Raw genomic sequence first — 15,746 nt, 5'->3', positions numbered from 1 at the left:
AGGGATCCACTAAACCCACCTCTCTCCTCTTCCCTTCGTTTTTGCTGTACTTGGAGAACAGGCTACAGAACAGGTTCCCACAGCAGCACGCCACGTGGACCAGAGGCCCCTCCTTCCCCAGGCTGAGGCCCGACGACACCGCCAGGACCAGGGTGACCGTCTTGATCAGCAGTGTCCACTTCCCCAGGTAGCCCCGAATGATGAACCCAGAGAGGATGGTCTTGATCTGTGTGGCAGAACATAGAAGATTAATACGTCTCGGTAATGACAGTCAGGTTCAACTGGCTGACTGGCTGACTGACAGTGGGCAGTTCAGAAACCAGTCTGTCTCATAGGAGGGCTGTGGGCAGTTCAGAAATTTACAATTTACAATTTACAATTTAGGCATTTAGCAGACGCTCTTAATCCAGAGCGACTTACATTTAAGCAAGAACAAAAGCATGGGAATACATCACATAAAAGCATTTATCATGAAACATGCGTAAGCTAAGAAGGAACAGTGGAATATCTATATGATGAAACTATACATACACTATACATAATAAACTATACATATTCACTACTATGCTATACATATGTACTATGGCGTGCTATGACTATATACAATACAATTATAGTGCTGTCTACATAACATGCTATAAGTCTGTGTCAAATGCTATCTAAGCCAACAGAAATGCTATCTAAGGGGTTAGGGTAAGTGCTATGGGCCATGATGGAGTCTGAAAAGGTGGGTTTTCAGGCTACGGCGGAAGATTGGGAGTGATGCTGCAGTTCTGACTGCAATGGGAAGTGCATTCCACAGTTTTGGAGCCAGAAGGGAGAAGAGTTTGGGACGTGTGGAGCGTTGTCCCGGCGTTTTTAGTGATGGTACTTCCAGTTTCCCTGCGTTGGCTGATCTGAGTGCGCGGGAGGGTTTGTAGGGTTCAATCATACTTGTAAGATATGGGGGAGCCATACCTTTGGTTGCTTTGAATGCCAGCATCAGAGTTTTGTATTCTGTGCGGGCAGGGACCGGGAGCCAGTGGAGGGAGCGGAGCAGGGGGGAGACATGTGAGAATTTTGGCTGGTTGAAGACCAAGAAACCAGTCTGTGTCTCATAGGAGGGCTGTGGGCAGTTCAGAAACCACTCTGTGTCTCATAGGAGGGCTGTGGGCAGGTCAGAAACCAGTCTGTGTCTCATAGGAGGGCTGTGGGCAGTTCAGAAACCAGTCTGTGTCTCATAGGAGGGCTGTGGGCAGGTCAGAAACCAGTCTGTGTCTCATAGGAGGGCTGTGGGCAGTTCAGAAACCAGTCTGTGTCTCATAGGAGGGCTGTGGGCAGTTCAGAAACCAGTCTGGGTCTCATAGGAGGGCTGTGGGCAGGTCAGAAACCAGTCTGTGTCTCATAGGAGGGCTGTGGGCAGGTCAGAAACCAGTCTGTGTCTCATAGGAGGGCTGTGGGCAGGTCAGAAACCAGTCTGTGTCTCATAGGAGGGCTGTGGACAGGTCAGAAACCAGTCTGTGTCTCATAGGAGGGCTGTGGGCAGTTCAGAAACCAGTCTGTGTCTCATAGGAGGGCTGTGGGCAGTTCAGAAACCAGTCTGTGTCTCATAGGAGGGCTGTGGGCAGTTCAGAAACCAGCCTGTGTCTCATAGGAGGGCTGTGGACAGGTCAGAAACCAGTCTGTGTCTCATAGGAGGGCTGTGGGCAGTTCAGAAACCAGTCTGTGTCTCATAGGAGGGCTGTGGGCAGTTCAGAAACCAGTCTGTGTCTCATAGGAGGGCTGTGGGCGGTTCAGAAACCCAGTCCACCAGTGACCCGTCTGGACCTCTGCTCACCTCAGGGATCCCGGAGCCACAGGCGTACGGAGCGAACACTCTCACTAAGGACACGGCCAGGAAGGAGAACAGCAGAGCCCACAGGATGTACAGGAAGTAGTTGAGGAGGTACGACCCGGCTCCCTGGAGGAGGAAGATACAGAATACAGAATGATGTGGTTATGGTTATGGTTATGACGCCCCATCTGAAAACATGTAGTTCCAGGGACCCCCCCCCCCCCACCAGGGGGGGGTTATGGTTATGACCCCCCATCTGAAAACATGTAGTTCCAGGGACCCCCCCCCCCCCACCAGAAGCAAAGATTTGAGTTAAAAACATTCGCCCTGAAAGAATATATATTCAAAGATTTGTTCCACGTTTTCAAGACTTTTAAAAAATAGCGGAACTACAAGCTTGTAGATCTGCTATTTTTTTCAATAGCTAAAGCATCACATAATGCCAAAAGGGGTTCCCGCCCCAAAATGGCTTAAACTCCCAAACATGTGGGTACAGAATGCTGCTGACTGTGTTGCTGCGAGCTGGGTTTTCTGCACTCAGCATTGCCGTTCTGAACGGGAGTGATCATTTAGTGGATTGTAGGTTTTGAACAAACCACCACTTAGTTACCACTTACGACTGACTCAGCACCTCCACTGTGGAGGTGGCTGGTAGCAGCCAGCTGAGTCATCGTGGTAGCCTGCCCTACATGTCACGCCAGACACACACACACACACACACACACACACACACACAGTCTCACACACACACACACACACACACACACACACACACACACACACACACACACACACACACACACACACACACACACACACACACACACACACACACACACACACACACACACACACACACACAGTTGGTATATGGTGTTCTTGCTTACCTTCTGGACATAACGCTAGTATGTCGCAGGGACTAACCCCCCCCAATCCAACCCTTGATGCTGAGCGTCAAGCAGGGACTGACCCCCCAATCCAACCCTTGATGCTGAGTGTCAAGCAGGGACTGACCCCCCAATCCAACCCTTGATGCTGAGCGTCAAGCAGGGACTGACCCCCCAATCCAACCCTTGAGTGTCAAGCAGGGACTGACCCCCCAATCCAACCCTTGAGTGTCAAGCAGGGACTAACCCCCCCCAATCAGACCCTTGAGTGTCAAGCAGGGACTAACCCCCCCCAATCAGACCCTTGAGTGTCAAGCAGGGAGGCACTGGGTCCCATTTTTAGAGTCTTTGGTATGACCCGGCCGGGGATTAAACCCCGACCTCCCAGTCTCAGGACGGACACTCTAACCACAAGGCCACTGAGCTGGTTCAGTTCTATACCTACATTTATATTTGTAGTACGGCGGTGTCGTTCGCCAAAAAGAGCAGATCTACAAGCTAACAACGTGTCGAGGCTCGATGCATTTTAGCTTGAAGATCTGTTCCCCTTGCTTCTACCGCACCGCCCTCGGCCCTCCCCCTTTTAGCACTCTGTGCTCATATGCCGTGTGTGTCTGTTGTTCCCTCGCAGGCAGCACAGACTAGAGCGTCAGAGTGAACGCAGCATGATAGCGTCCCCGACACGTTTAATACTAAACTTATTTGTAAAGTTCGAACGCCAACTTTTAACCAAATGCGGGAGAAACACTGTTCACGGCTGCACGCACAAATAAAGAGTGCACGTGCGCACGCACATGACGGATTATTATCGGTCAAAACAATCCTTAGCGTCGCTTACAAAAGCATGTGTTGCACAGCATGAATGATATTAGTAATCACCGACCTGGCTGGATAAATATCAGTGGTCCATCCATTGTGTAACCTGCTTAACGAGCAGCGGTAGGCAGCCGAGTAAGTTACCAGCTTAGTAAATTAATAGTCTACCGTAGCTGTGTGTCAGATGTTCTGTCTGAAGCAGTCAAAGCCAAGGAGAATGTTACAATTTAATTCACAATCGATCATCTTGCCCAGCATCGAATATCACATGATAGAACAGCAGGATAAAAACGGATAGTCTGTCTATCCATCCATGCATCCATGAGCAACATAGATAGATAGCTATAGATAATAATTTAATTAAATTAATCTATCTATCTATCTATCTATCTATCTATCTATCTATCTGCATTAAAAAAAAGTCTATCAGCATAAAAACAAATTGGTTATATAGATTGTATAAAAATAAACATAAAAATTATATCCTGATGAATATCAATATTTTGATAATTGCTGAAAAGATATTGTGATATAATATTTTGCCATATTGCCCGTCCCTACCTCATATCACTTTATTAAAGAAAAATCACACCAGTGTGAACCAAGTGGTGCAACTCCCGTGCGTCCAGCAGGTGGCAGCCATGTCACATACTCCTCTCGTTCCATGCTCACACAGACACACACACAAACACGTCACACAGACACACACACAAACACGTACCGGGCATTGTAAGCTGGATGTAGAAGTGGTTTGCACCACTTAATAAAAATCACACCTGGGTGAAGTGAGGGACACTCTTTATCATCATACATCATCATGAATCATCTCGTACATCAGAATACCTAGCTGTGATTGGTTTAATAGCTGGTTTGCATATTATGTACATATGACATTTTCCTTTCAATGTCAATGGCATTTAATGTTTTGATGTTTAATTTACGTCATATTTAGTTTATCGTCAATGGCAAATCATGAGATGTGTGGGGACTAAAGCTAGGTATACCGGTATACATATGAGGGGCTAGCGCCCCTCAAAAACACATTATTTGATAACTTTTCATCGTGCTCCTAAAATAATTTGTGTGCTACTAGATTTTTCAACTTAGTCGCACACGTGCTACTTGGAAAAATGCTAAGCGCCAAGCCCTGGTCGTAATACCGGGCACCACAAAGGGTTAATCTGGCCTGTGAAGGAAGTCGGAAGAGGCCCGGATAAGTATGAAGAGTTATTTACAAATAGAGCCTAATGCCACAGCAGTGAGGGGAGCTGTCTGTGGTCCTGAAGTCATAAACTAGTCTCACAGTCTGCATAATCTAGTAGTCCCACAGCCATGGGGGATCTGTCTCTGGTGCTGAAAGTCATAAACTAGTCTCACAGTCTGCATAATCTAGTAGTCCCACAGCCATGGGGGATCTGTCTCTGGTGCTGAAAGTCATAAACTAGTCCCACAGCCATGGGGGAGCTGTCTCTGGTGCTGAAAGTCATAAACTAGTCCCACAGCCATGGGGGATCTGTCTCTGGTGCTGAAAGTCATAAACTAGTCCCACAGCCATGGGGGAGCTGTCTCTGGTGCTGAAAGTCATAAACTAGGCCTACAGCAGTAAACAGTCACTATTTTGGGAGGAACAATCACCAAAAATAACAAATTCTGACGCGTTGTGAGCTTGTAGATTTGCTATATTTGTTGAAGCGACTTGGTGTACTGTAGACTGAACAAGAACACGGCAAGTATAGTGCAAGTGACACTGATACATTCCAAAGTACTATCAAAATATTCTGAGGCATAGACAAGCACACACACACGCACACACACACGCACACGCACACACACACACACACACACACACACACACGGGCTGTTCGCTCGTTAGGTTTGGCACTTGAATATTAATTTATGGGCTTGAACCATTTGTTTATTTCTTTTTTATCATTAGTATTATTTATTTATTTACTCAGAAATATATCTTGGCGAGAATGCGATATGCATAATAAGAGTACTATGTTCATGTTGTGTTTACAATAATTTGAAAGTCCTGCATGACGGCAGAAGAGACTAACACAGTGACACACACACTATGCCCACTTCACTTCAATGCGCTTCTGAGAGTACACAGGTGAAACAAATTAATGAACGAGTGACAGCTAACGAACAAGCTACACTGCAGCCAGCAAGCTCACAGAGACATTGGTAAGCATTGGTAAGCACAATTACCATGTTTTTGGGGTTCATTTTGAAACCTGGTGCAGATCAGCTGTTTTCGGAGCACAAACAGCAGATCAGCCAGCAGCCACTTGACGCTCTGTGTGTGTGTGTGCGTGCGTGTGTGTGTGTGTGTGTGTGTGTGTGTGTGTGTGTGCGTGTACCTGGCCTGTCGGTCCATGCCTCTCCCTCCTCCTCTGTGAGGTTGCCCTGGGCCATCAGCTGTTCCCTGCTTGCAGCACATTACCCACGCTGCTCTGGTGTGCTGTCAGCTCCATCATGGGGGCCTGGGGGGAGGTTGAGAGTTAACCCATTCTGACCTGAGATCAGATTCATACGAGGTTTCCGCCGGACAAACACTGGGTCTGACGAACCCATTCTGACCTGAGATCAGATTCTAAAAAATGTCAGTCGTTCTTCGATTTTTCAAAAATAGCAGACCTACAAGCTCGTATCGCGCCACTCGGTGGCGCGATATGAGCTTGTAGATCTGCTATTTTTAAATAGCTAAAGCATAACGTGATGCTGACACCAAAATGGGTTCCCGTTCAGAATGGGTTAAGAGAGTAGGGATGGGCAATGCTGCAAACTAAATAAAAAAAAATATCTCGAGTTCTACATTCAGACAACTATGCCATCTCATTTCTACATTTGAGCAAGACTCGTTGTCCATGTTTAACCCATTCTGACCTGAGATCAGATTCATACAAGGTTTCCACTGGACACACACTGGTCTGATTAAACCCATTCTGACCTGAGATCAGATTAAAAAAATGTCAGTCGTTCTTTGATTTTTCAAAAATAGCAGACCTACAAGCTCATATCGCGCCACTCGGTGGCGCAATATGAGCTTGTAGGTCTGCTATTTTTCAATAGATAAAGCATAACATGATGCTAACACCAAAATGGGTGGCCGGTCAGAATGGGTTAAGTCAAGCACTTGTCTGTGTGCGTGCAAAATACCATCACTGTGTTGCATTGGGGAGGGGGGATAAATCATGTAACCTGTCAGGATGAATGACTTTTATAAATATGCATTCCGAAAGCGTTTTAGCTCAAGTCGCAAAAGAGAAAGTCATTGTTTGCCTGGTACCCAAACTAGTGAAAACAGCAGATCTACAAGCTCACAAAATGTCACTTTTTGCACTTTTTTGTCACCTGAAATGTTTGTGTGTCGAGTCGACTAAATGTCATGAGATTATTAGTCTGTTAGTTGATTTGGTTGAATAAAATGTACCACCACCAGATGGCTCCACTCAGGAGCCGACGCCATCTTAAAGAAAAAAAGTATACTCTTTAGACAGCTGTGAAGTGAGTGTGTGATGACTCATAGTCATCCACCATTAGTCCAGGCAATCATCTGTCAATGTAAACATTACTTTTCCACTTGCGAGGTCAGATTCAAGTTGTATTAACACTTACAGCGCTAGAGTTCTTATTTTGAAAAGCCACATTTCCAGTCTATCGGAAGTAGTATTATCCAAGCAAGCTGAACGGAGCCTGGGGAGGCCTTGTTTGCCATAAACCTAAAACGTTGATGTACTCCAAGTGCTGTGGGCTTGGAACAACTTTTTTTTAACCTTCATCCAACAATCATTGAAAGGAGCCACCCAGCTTGCTCCTTGAACTAAATCTCAATCCATGGTATTCTGAAAACGACACAGATTTCATCATCTTTTCCATTTATCTGATAGAAACGTTGAATTTAATTAAACTCTTAAACAGAGGAGAGAAATGTAAATAGATCTTCCGTTTGCCACGAGTCAAATGGACCTTTGTTTTTCAAGGGCTGAAAAGGCTCTCTGTGCAAGGAGCTTAGGGAAAAGGTCATCAATTCCTGGAAGGCTGGCACACACACCAAATATCCCATCAATATTTAGGTTTGAGGGGCGCTAGCCCCTTCTATGTCCAGCTTTGAGGGTTTGTGAAAACACACACATTGTTTTGCTACTGTTTCCTATGACTATTTTTTTGTGTTTAGCCTGTGTGTGTAACCCTAACCCCTGTGCACTCAACAAAAACCTTGATGACAAAACTGAGGACGCAAATTGTGATTGGTCAGAATGAGATGATGTATGATGACGTATGATAAGAGCGCCCCTCACTTCACACGGGTGTGATTTAAAAACCCTGAATAACCCTAACCCAAAATAATACTCCTCCCTCTTAAACACCAGCAGCCCAATATCGCTGGTGGAGAAAGCGTCGCATTGCGATGCATTGTGAACTTGTAGATCGGCTATTTGCAAATGGCCAAAATGTGTATAGTGCTGAAGTGGTAAAGGTATGTTTTGCAATAATAATCAAAATCTACAAAGTAAATGTGTGTGTGCGTGCGTGCGTGCTGAATCCAGCATATGTTAATAACATATAAATTAGATTACAGCATCTGTTGACTGAATGAAATGAGACAGACGATGAAACAAACAGGCCAGAGATGTGATCAGTGCACTCACGTTGTTTTGATGCAGGACTTGAAGTACTTTGTTGATCAGAGCGTGAACTCTGGTGGAGCCGCGCTCTTTGGTCTGTGGAGAAAGGGAAAGGACAATTTTAGCTTTTGCATTTTGGAAGGAAATTACTTGTATGCAGAAGGATAGCAGCAAATGGCGGTAAAACCATTTAGGACTGAGACCAGATTTTACAAAATGCCTTCTAAATCATGAGTTTTCTGAGAAACCTATGTTTCGATTTAGTGGCCGCCGAAAATATGTTATTCCAAGGACCTCCAGAAGCAAAGATTTAAGTTAAAAGCGTTCGGTGTCAAAGAAAATATATATTCAATGATTTGCACACATTTTCATGATTTTTTTAAGCCAAAATGAGTTAATAGCACAGGCAGACTCTTCACATTCTAGAGCATGTCTGAATATAAAAGTAATGTCAGAGCTGAAATCGAAATGTATTATGAAATAATACACGCACGCACGCACACCCACGCACGCACACCCACACACACACACACACACACGCACACACACACACACACACACACACACACACACACACACACACACACACACACACACACACACACACACACACACACACACACACACACACACTCTCTCTCTTACCAGGGTGCTGCCTGTTAGTCCCTCCAGCTTGCGTCCGTCCCTCAGGTCAGAAAACATGTCGCTGATTGATGTCTTCCCCGTCTTATTGGGGGAAAAACAAACAAAACAACATAAGAAGATTAATTCAATATAAGACAGAGATGGACGGCCCAGGCCGTGGCGTAACGGTCTGGGCACCGGACTGGTAATCCAGTCGCAGTGTGCCGCGGGTTCGACTCCCGAGCCCGACACGGCCTTTACTGCATGTCATCCCCCCCATCTCTCTCCCGTTTCCTGTCAGCCTACTGTCTGTCCCTTCAAAAATCAATAAAAGGCGTAAGCCGCAAAAAAAAAAAAAAGACAGAGATGGACTAATAGAGACTAATGTATGATATATGTATATATATATACTAAGATGACTAATAGAGATAAGATAAGACAGAGATGGACTAATAGAGAGATAACTGGCATTTTTTTAAATCAGCATCGGCTCACGTCTGCATTCAAAAGGCAATATGAAATATTATGTAGAAGCATTTATTTGTAACCATAAAAAGGTTGTTGACTTATCATTTTTAATAACAAATTAATTGGCCTGCCTATACATACTTAAACAATTAGATCACAACACATACGTAGTCACTACCAAGTGAAGATGTATTGTGTTGTGTGCTTTCGTTTATGCATTGATAAAGATTAAAATCAACTGACACGCAGTGAATGTTCAGAGTAACAAATGCGTCGTTGACATCTGTTTTCTCAAAGAATATAAAATAAAAGCAGTTTATATCATATTACAGACCTGCTGTTCAGTGCCATGCCATGTTTGACAGAGACAGTGCAAAACTGAAAGAAATGATCCTGTCCAACTAGTGTCTGTGTGGGTCTCCTATTCTACAGAGATGATCTCCAGACCCCCCCTAACACGTTAAAGTATTGAAGTAGGTTCCTGGGTTCAGGTCAGTGATGATGAAGCTCTTTCCTTCCACAGTCAGTACCTGAGATTTACAGGTGATGTCCATGGCCAACGTCAACAGTCATTTCTCAAGTGACATCTCCTTCATCCTTGAGTGTAAAGGAAAAAGCAACACGTAAGTTTTGCTATTTGCTATCTATGATTTTGTTTAAATTATATGTTGTGAAGCAGCTGATCTCCTCTGTCTGCTCAGGGACTAATTCAGACCTGGTACTCTAGATGGCAAACCAGAAAACTAGCAATTGTCCGGGCCCCCATGCAGGACTAGAGGGCCAGTGCTATGAAGCATTCTTAACATCAATGTGCACTGAAGCGCGTACCTGATGTGACACGTGTTTCTCCACTCTCCCCTCCTTCGTTGCTGGCTGTGACGACCAGGTGACTGGACTGGACGTTGACTACGGAGCAGGACAGGCTGCCTGTGCTGCACAGCTGGGACTTTGGCGAGACGCTGTCGTCATACACTGTGTACGTGACGGCATGTACGGAAGCATTCCATGAGACTGTGGCCGAGGAGAAGACACCGCTGTACGTCACTCCTGTTGGGAGGACAAGGAGCTGTGGAGGTGGAGGGGAGGGTTTATCGTTAGTATTGATTGTGATAAGAACTGCCCGAACGGCACAATCACATACATGCACCAACGTGACTTTTGAACAATATGTATCAGTCTCAGTGTACCTGTATTTCCACTGCGAGCCACTGATTGGCCACTGCTTCCACCACAGTTCCTGCTTTCCACACTGGCGACGTAAGATGAACCACAGGGCAGGGGCATCTTGTAGGCAGTCGAGTTTGTCCAAGAGAGAGGTCGAACAAGGTCTGGTTGTCCCCGAGGAGACTACCCGTCATGGTCAGCTTGTACTGGACATGTGAACAGGGGACCTGTGTCCAGCTGAAACGCAACACCTGGCGTGTTCGTGTTGTGCTGCGTGTTGCGGCAACAGCCGAACCTGCACGTTGTCTGGAGCACAGGGAGCTAAAAGGAGAGAGTTGGACTGGTCATTAATACATCAACTGTCATTGTGGTGCGACGTGAATACAGAAACTATCGTATAGAATAGGTTTTAAATAATCGCAAAACATCCGTTTCTTGTAACAACTGTGAGATTTCTTACCAGCTCCAATGCGTACTGTGTCACTGACAGAACTGTTGCATGTCCCATCTGAGGCCAGTACAGTGACGTTGTACTGGACTCCACACCGAAGGCCCTCTATGGTGCAGTTTGTGTCCAAGCTGTCACAGCACAGCCTGGCGCCACTGTCGTCCTGGGCGCAGCCGAAGTATTCCACTGCACCACTGGCGGGAGTCCAGGACAGCAGTGCCGACTGGTTGGCACAGTTGTACTCAACTGAGAGGTCGACTGGTCGGCATGGGGCTTAAGGGGTTGGGGGATTCAGAGTTTTGAAGATGCTTTTCTGAGTGAAGCACTTAAATGGGCATTCTACATTATAAAGCTAACGGTACGTTCTAACAGCAGGTGACACAGCCTGGCGTATTTTCCGGAAGTGCGTTATTTGTCTATGGGACCCAGCGATAGTCGAAAAGTGGGCGGTGGAACGTCATTCGAAAACATGAAAATAATGTTTCTTTGTTTACCCTCCATGAATGGTGATACGGAACTCCCTCTAGGAGATTTGTATCACCCAGAGTCGCCGCTGTTCGCCCGCTGTTAAAACGTAGGTTGAGGATAGTAAAGAAAGCATTGTATTGGTGCTTGTATGTGTACATGTTTTTCATTTTTGTGACCAACTTAAATTTTTATGTTTTAAAGAAACCCCTCAACAGACCCCGGGGTTCGCACAGACATTACAGGGGAAAAAATACGTGTACATGTGTTTCTGTGTCTCTGAGCTGCGTTTTTAAACATGCGTTACCTGTTTGCAACTGGATGGTGGCGCTGGGACGACTGTCACACAGGCTGTTGGCGGCGTAAAACCATTTAGGACTGAGACCAGATTTTACAAAATGCTTTCTAAATCATGAGTTTTCTGAGAAACCTATGTTTCGATTTAGTGGCCGCCGAAAATATGTTATTCCAAGGACCTCCAGAAGCAAAGATTTAAGTTAAAAGCGTTCGGTGTCAAAGAAAATATATATTCAATGATTTGCACACATTTTCATGATTTTTTTAAGCCAAAATGAGTTAATAGCACAGGCAGACTCTTCACATTCTAGAGCATGTCTGAATATAAAAGTAATGTCAGAGCTGAAATCGAAATGTATTATGAAATAATACACGCACGCACGCACGCACGCACACGCGCACACCCACACACACACACACACACACACACACACACACACACACACACACGCACACACACACACACACACACACACACACACTCTCTCTTACCAGGGTGCTGCCTGTTAGTCCCTCCAGCTTGCGTCCGTCCCTCAGGTCAGAAAACATGTCGCTGATTGATGTCTTCCCCGTCTTATTGGGGGAAAAACAAACAAAACAACATAAGAAGATTAATTCAATATAAGACAGAGATGGTCTAATAGAGACTAATGTATGATATATGTATATATATATACTAAGATGACTAATAGAGAGATAAGATAAGACAGAGATGGACTAATAGAGATAAGATAAGACAGAGATGGACTAATAGAGAGATAACTGGCATTTTTTTAAATCAGCATCGGCTCACGTCTGCATTCAAAAGGCAATATGAAATATTATGTAGAAGCATTTATTTGTAACCATAAAAAGGTTGTTGACTTATCATTTTTAATAACAAATTAATTGGCCTGCCTATACATACTTAAACAATTAGATCACAACACATACGTAGTCACTACCAAGTGAAGATGTATTGTGTTGTGTGCTTTCGTTTATGCATTGATAAAGATTAAAATCAACTGACACGCAGTGAATGTTCAGAGTAACAAATGCGTCGTTGACATCTGTTTTCTCAAAGAATATAAAATAAAAGCAGTTTATATCATATTACAGACCTGCTGTTCAGTGCCATGCCATGTTTGACAGAGACAGTGCAAAACTGAAAGAAATGATCCTGTCCAACTAGTGTCTGCGGGTCTCCTATTCTACAGAGATGATCTCCAGACCCCCCCTAACACGTTAAAGTATTGAAGTAGGTTCCTGGGTTCAGGTCAGTGATGATGAAGCTCTTTCCTTCCACAGTCAGTACCTGAGATTTACAGGTGATGTCCATGGCCAACGTCAACAGTCATTTCTCAAGTGACATCTCCTTCATCCTTGAGTGTAAAGGAAAAAGCAACACGTAAGTTTTGCTATTTGCTATCTATGATTTTGTTTAAATTATATGTTGTGAAGCAGCTGATCTCCTCTGTCTGCTCAGGGACTAATTCAGACCTGGTACTCTAGATGGCAAACCAGAAAACTAGCAATTGTCCGGGCCCCCATGCAGGACTAGAGGGCCAGTGCTATGAAGCATTCTTAACATCAATGTGCACTGAAGCGCGTACCTGATGTGACACGTGTTTCTCCACTCTCCCCTCCTTCGTTGCTGGCTGTGACGACCAGGTGACTGGACTGGACGTTGACTACGGAGCAGGACAGGCTGCCTGTGCTGCACAGCTGGGACTTTGGCGAGACGCTGTCGTCATACACTGTGTACGTGACGGCATGTACGGAAGCATTCCATGAGACTGTGGCCGAGGAGAAGACACCGCTGTACGTCACTCCTGTTGGGAGGACAAGGAGCTGTGGAGGTGGAGGGGAGGGTTTATCGTTAGTATTGATTGTGATAAGAACTGCCCGAACGGCACAATCACATACATGCACCAACGTGACTTTTGAACAATATGTATCAGTCTCAGTGTACCTGTATTTCCACTGCGAGCCACTGATTGGCCACTTCTTCCACCACAGTTCCTGCTTTCCACACTGGCGACGTAAGATGAACCACAGGGCAGGGGCATCTTGTAGGCAGTCGAGTTTGTCCAAGAGAGAGGTCGAACAAGGTCTGGTTGTCCCCGAGGAGACTACCCGTCATGGTCAGCTTGTACTGGACATGTGAACAGGGGACCTGTGTCCAGCTGAAACGCAACACCTGGCGTGTTCGTGTTGTGCTGCGTGTTGCGGCAACAGCCGAACCTGCACGTTGTCTGGAGCACAGGGAGCTAAAAGGAGAGAGTTGGACTGGTCATTAATACATCAACTGTCATTGTGGTGCGACGTGAATACAGAAACTATCGTATAGAATAGGTTTTAAATAATCGCAAAACATCCGTTTCTTGTAACAACTGTGAGATTTCTTACCAGCTCCAATGCGTACTGTGTCACTGACAGAACTGTTGCATGTCCCATCTGAGGCCAGTACAGTGACGTTGTACTGGACTCCACACCGAAGGCCCTCTATGGTGCAGTTTGTGTCCAAGCTGTCACAGCACAGCCTGGCGCCACTGTCGTCCTGGGCGCAGCCGAAGTATTCCACTGCACCACTGGCGGGAGTCCAGGACAGCAGTGCCGACTGGTTGGCACAGTTGTACTCAACTGAGAGGTCGACTGGTCGGCATGGGGCTTAAGGGGTTGGGGGATTCAGAGTTTTGAAGATGCTTTTCTGAGTGAAGCACTTAAATGGGCATTCTACATTATAAAGCTAACGGTACGTTCTAACAGCAGGTGACACAGCCTGGCGTATTTTCCGGAAGTGCGTTATTTGTCTATGGGACCCAGCGATAGTCGAAAAGTGGGCGGTGGAACGTCATTCGAAAACATGAAAATAATGTTTCTTTGTTTACCCTCCATGAATGGTGATACGGAACTCCCTCTAGGAGATTTGTATCACCCAGAGTCGCCGCTGTTCGCCCGCTGTTAAAACGTAGGTTGAGGATAGTAAAGAAAGCATTGTATTGGTGCTTGTATGTGTACATGTTTTTCATTTTTGTGACCAACTTAAATTTTTATGTTTTAAAGAAACCCCTCAACAGACCCCGGGGTTCGCACAGACATTACAGGGGAAAAAATACGTGTACATGTGTTTCTGTGTCTCTGAGCTGCGTTTTTAAACATGCGTTACCTGTTTGCAACTGGATGGTGGCGCTGGGACGACTGTCACACAGGCTGTTGGCGGCGTAAAACCATTTAGGACTGAGACCAGATTTTACAAAATGCTTTCTAAATCATGAGTTTTCTGAGAAACCTATGTTTCGATTTAGTGGCCGCCGAAAATATGTTATTCCAAGGACCTCCAGAAGCAAAGATTTAAGTTAAAAGCGTTCGGTGTCAAAGAAAATATATATTCAATGATTTGCACACATTTTCATGATTTTTTTAAGCCAAAATGAGTTAATAGCACAGGCAGACTCTTCACATTCTAGAGCATGTCTGAATATAAAAGTAATGTCAGAGCTGAAATCGAAATGTATTATGAAATAATACACGCACGCACGCACGCACGCACACGCGCACACCCACACACACACACACACACACACACACACACACACACACACACACACACACACACACACACGCACACACACACACACACACACACACACACACACACTCTCTCTTACCAGGGTGCTGCCTGTTAGTCCCTCCAGCTTGCGTCCGTCCCTCAGGTCAGAAAACATGTCGCTGATTGATGTCTTCCCCGTCTTATTGGGGGAAAAACAAACAAAACAACATAAGAAGATTAATTCAATATAAGACAGAGATGGTCTAATAGAGACTAATGTATGATATATGTATATATATACTAAGATGACTAATAGAGAGATAAGATAAGACAGAGATGGACTAATAGAGATAAGATAAGACAGAGATGGACTAATAGAGAGATAACTGGCATTTTTTTAAATCAGCATCGGCTCACGTCTGCATTCAAAAGGCAATATGAAATATTATGTAGAAGCATTTATTTGTAACCATAAAAAGGTTGTTGACTTATCATTTTTAATAACAAATTAATTGGCCTGCCTATACATACTTAAACAATTAGATCACAACACATACGTAGTCACTACCAAGTGAAGATGTATTGTGTTGTGTGCTTT

General features: G+C 45.0%; 2 long non-coding RNA genes and 1 pseudogene across 3 annotated transcripts in view; all 3 read right to left on the bottom strand.

Annotated features, from left to right (window-relative positions):
- LOC310863930 (H(+)/Cl(-) exchange transporter 4-like) overlaps positions 1-10,526 on the bottom strand; it is a 35,774-nt pseudogene extending 25,248 nt beyond the window's left edge. Inside the window, exons 1-7 of the transcript XR_014571061.1 lie at positions 10,430-10,526; positions 10,071-10,289; positions 9,958-9,965; positions 8,796-8,876; positions 8,175-8,246; positions 1,817-1,939; positions 20-226 (exon numbers count right to left, since the gene is read on the bottom strand). The product of XR_014571061.1 is annotated as a H(+)/Cl(-) exchange transporter 4-like (transcript). The remainder of the gene's footprint in view (positions 1-19; positions 227-1,816; positions 1,940-8,174; positions 8,247-8,795; positions 8,877-9,957; positions 9,966-10,070; positions 10,290-10,429) is intronic.
- Positions 10,527-10,606: 80 nt separating this feature from the next.
- Positions 10,607-12,191, bottom strand: LOC310864044. Its single transcript, XR_014569700.1, has 4 exons — positions 12,109-12,191; positions 11,627-11,670; positions 10,867-11,127; positions 10,607-10,727 (listed from the first exon to the last, which is right to left on the bottom strand). It is a non-coding gene; the product is annotated as an uncharacterized lncRNA (long non-coding RNA).
- A 1,553-nt stretch (positions 12,192-13,744) lies between these two features.
- Positions 13,745-15,349, bottom strand: LOC310864083. The gene is made up of 4 exons (XR_014569709.1): positions 15,267-15,349; positions 14,765-14,808; positions 14,005-14,265; positions 13,745-13,865 (listed from the first exon to the last, which is right to left on the bottom strand). It is a non-coding gene; the product is annotated as an uncharacterized lncRNA (long non-coding RNA).
- Positions 15,350-15,746: the final 397 nt, after the last annotated feature.

The sequence above is a fragment of the Protomyctophum parallelum genome (assembly GCF_964188405.1).
Source record: "Protomyctophum parallelum genome assembly, chromosome: 9".
NCBI classification, from domain to species: Eukaryota; Metazoa; Chordata; class Actinopteri; order Myctophiformes; family Myctophidae; genus Protomyctophum; species Protomyctophum parallelum.
This window is presented reverse-complemented; position numbering and strand designations above follow the sequence as displayed.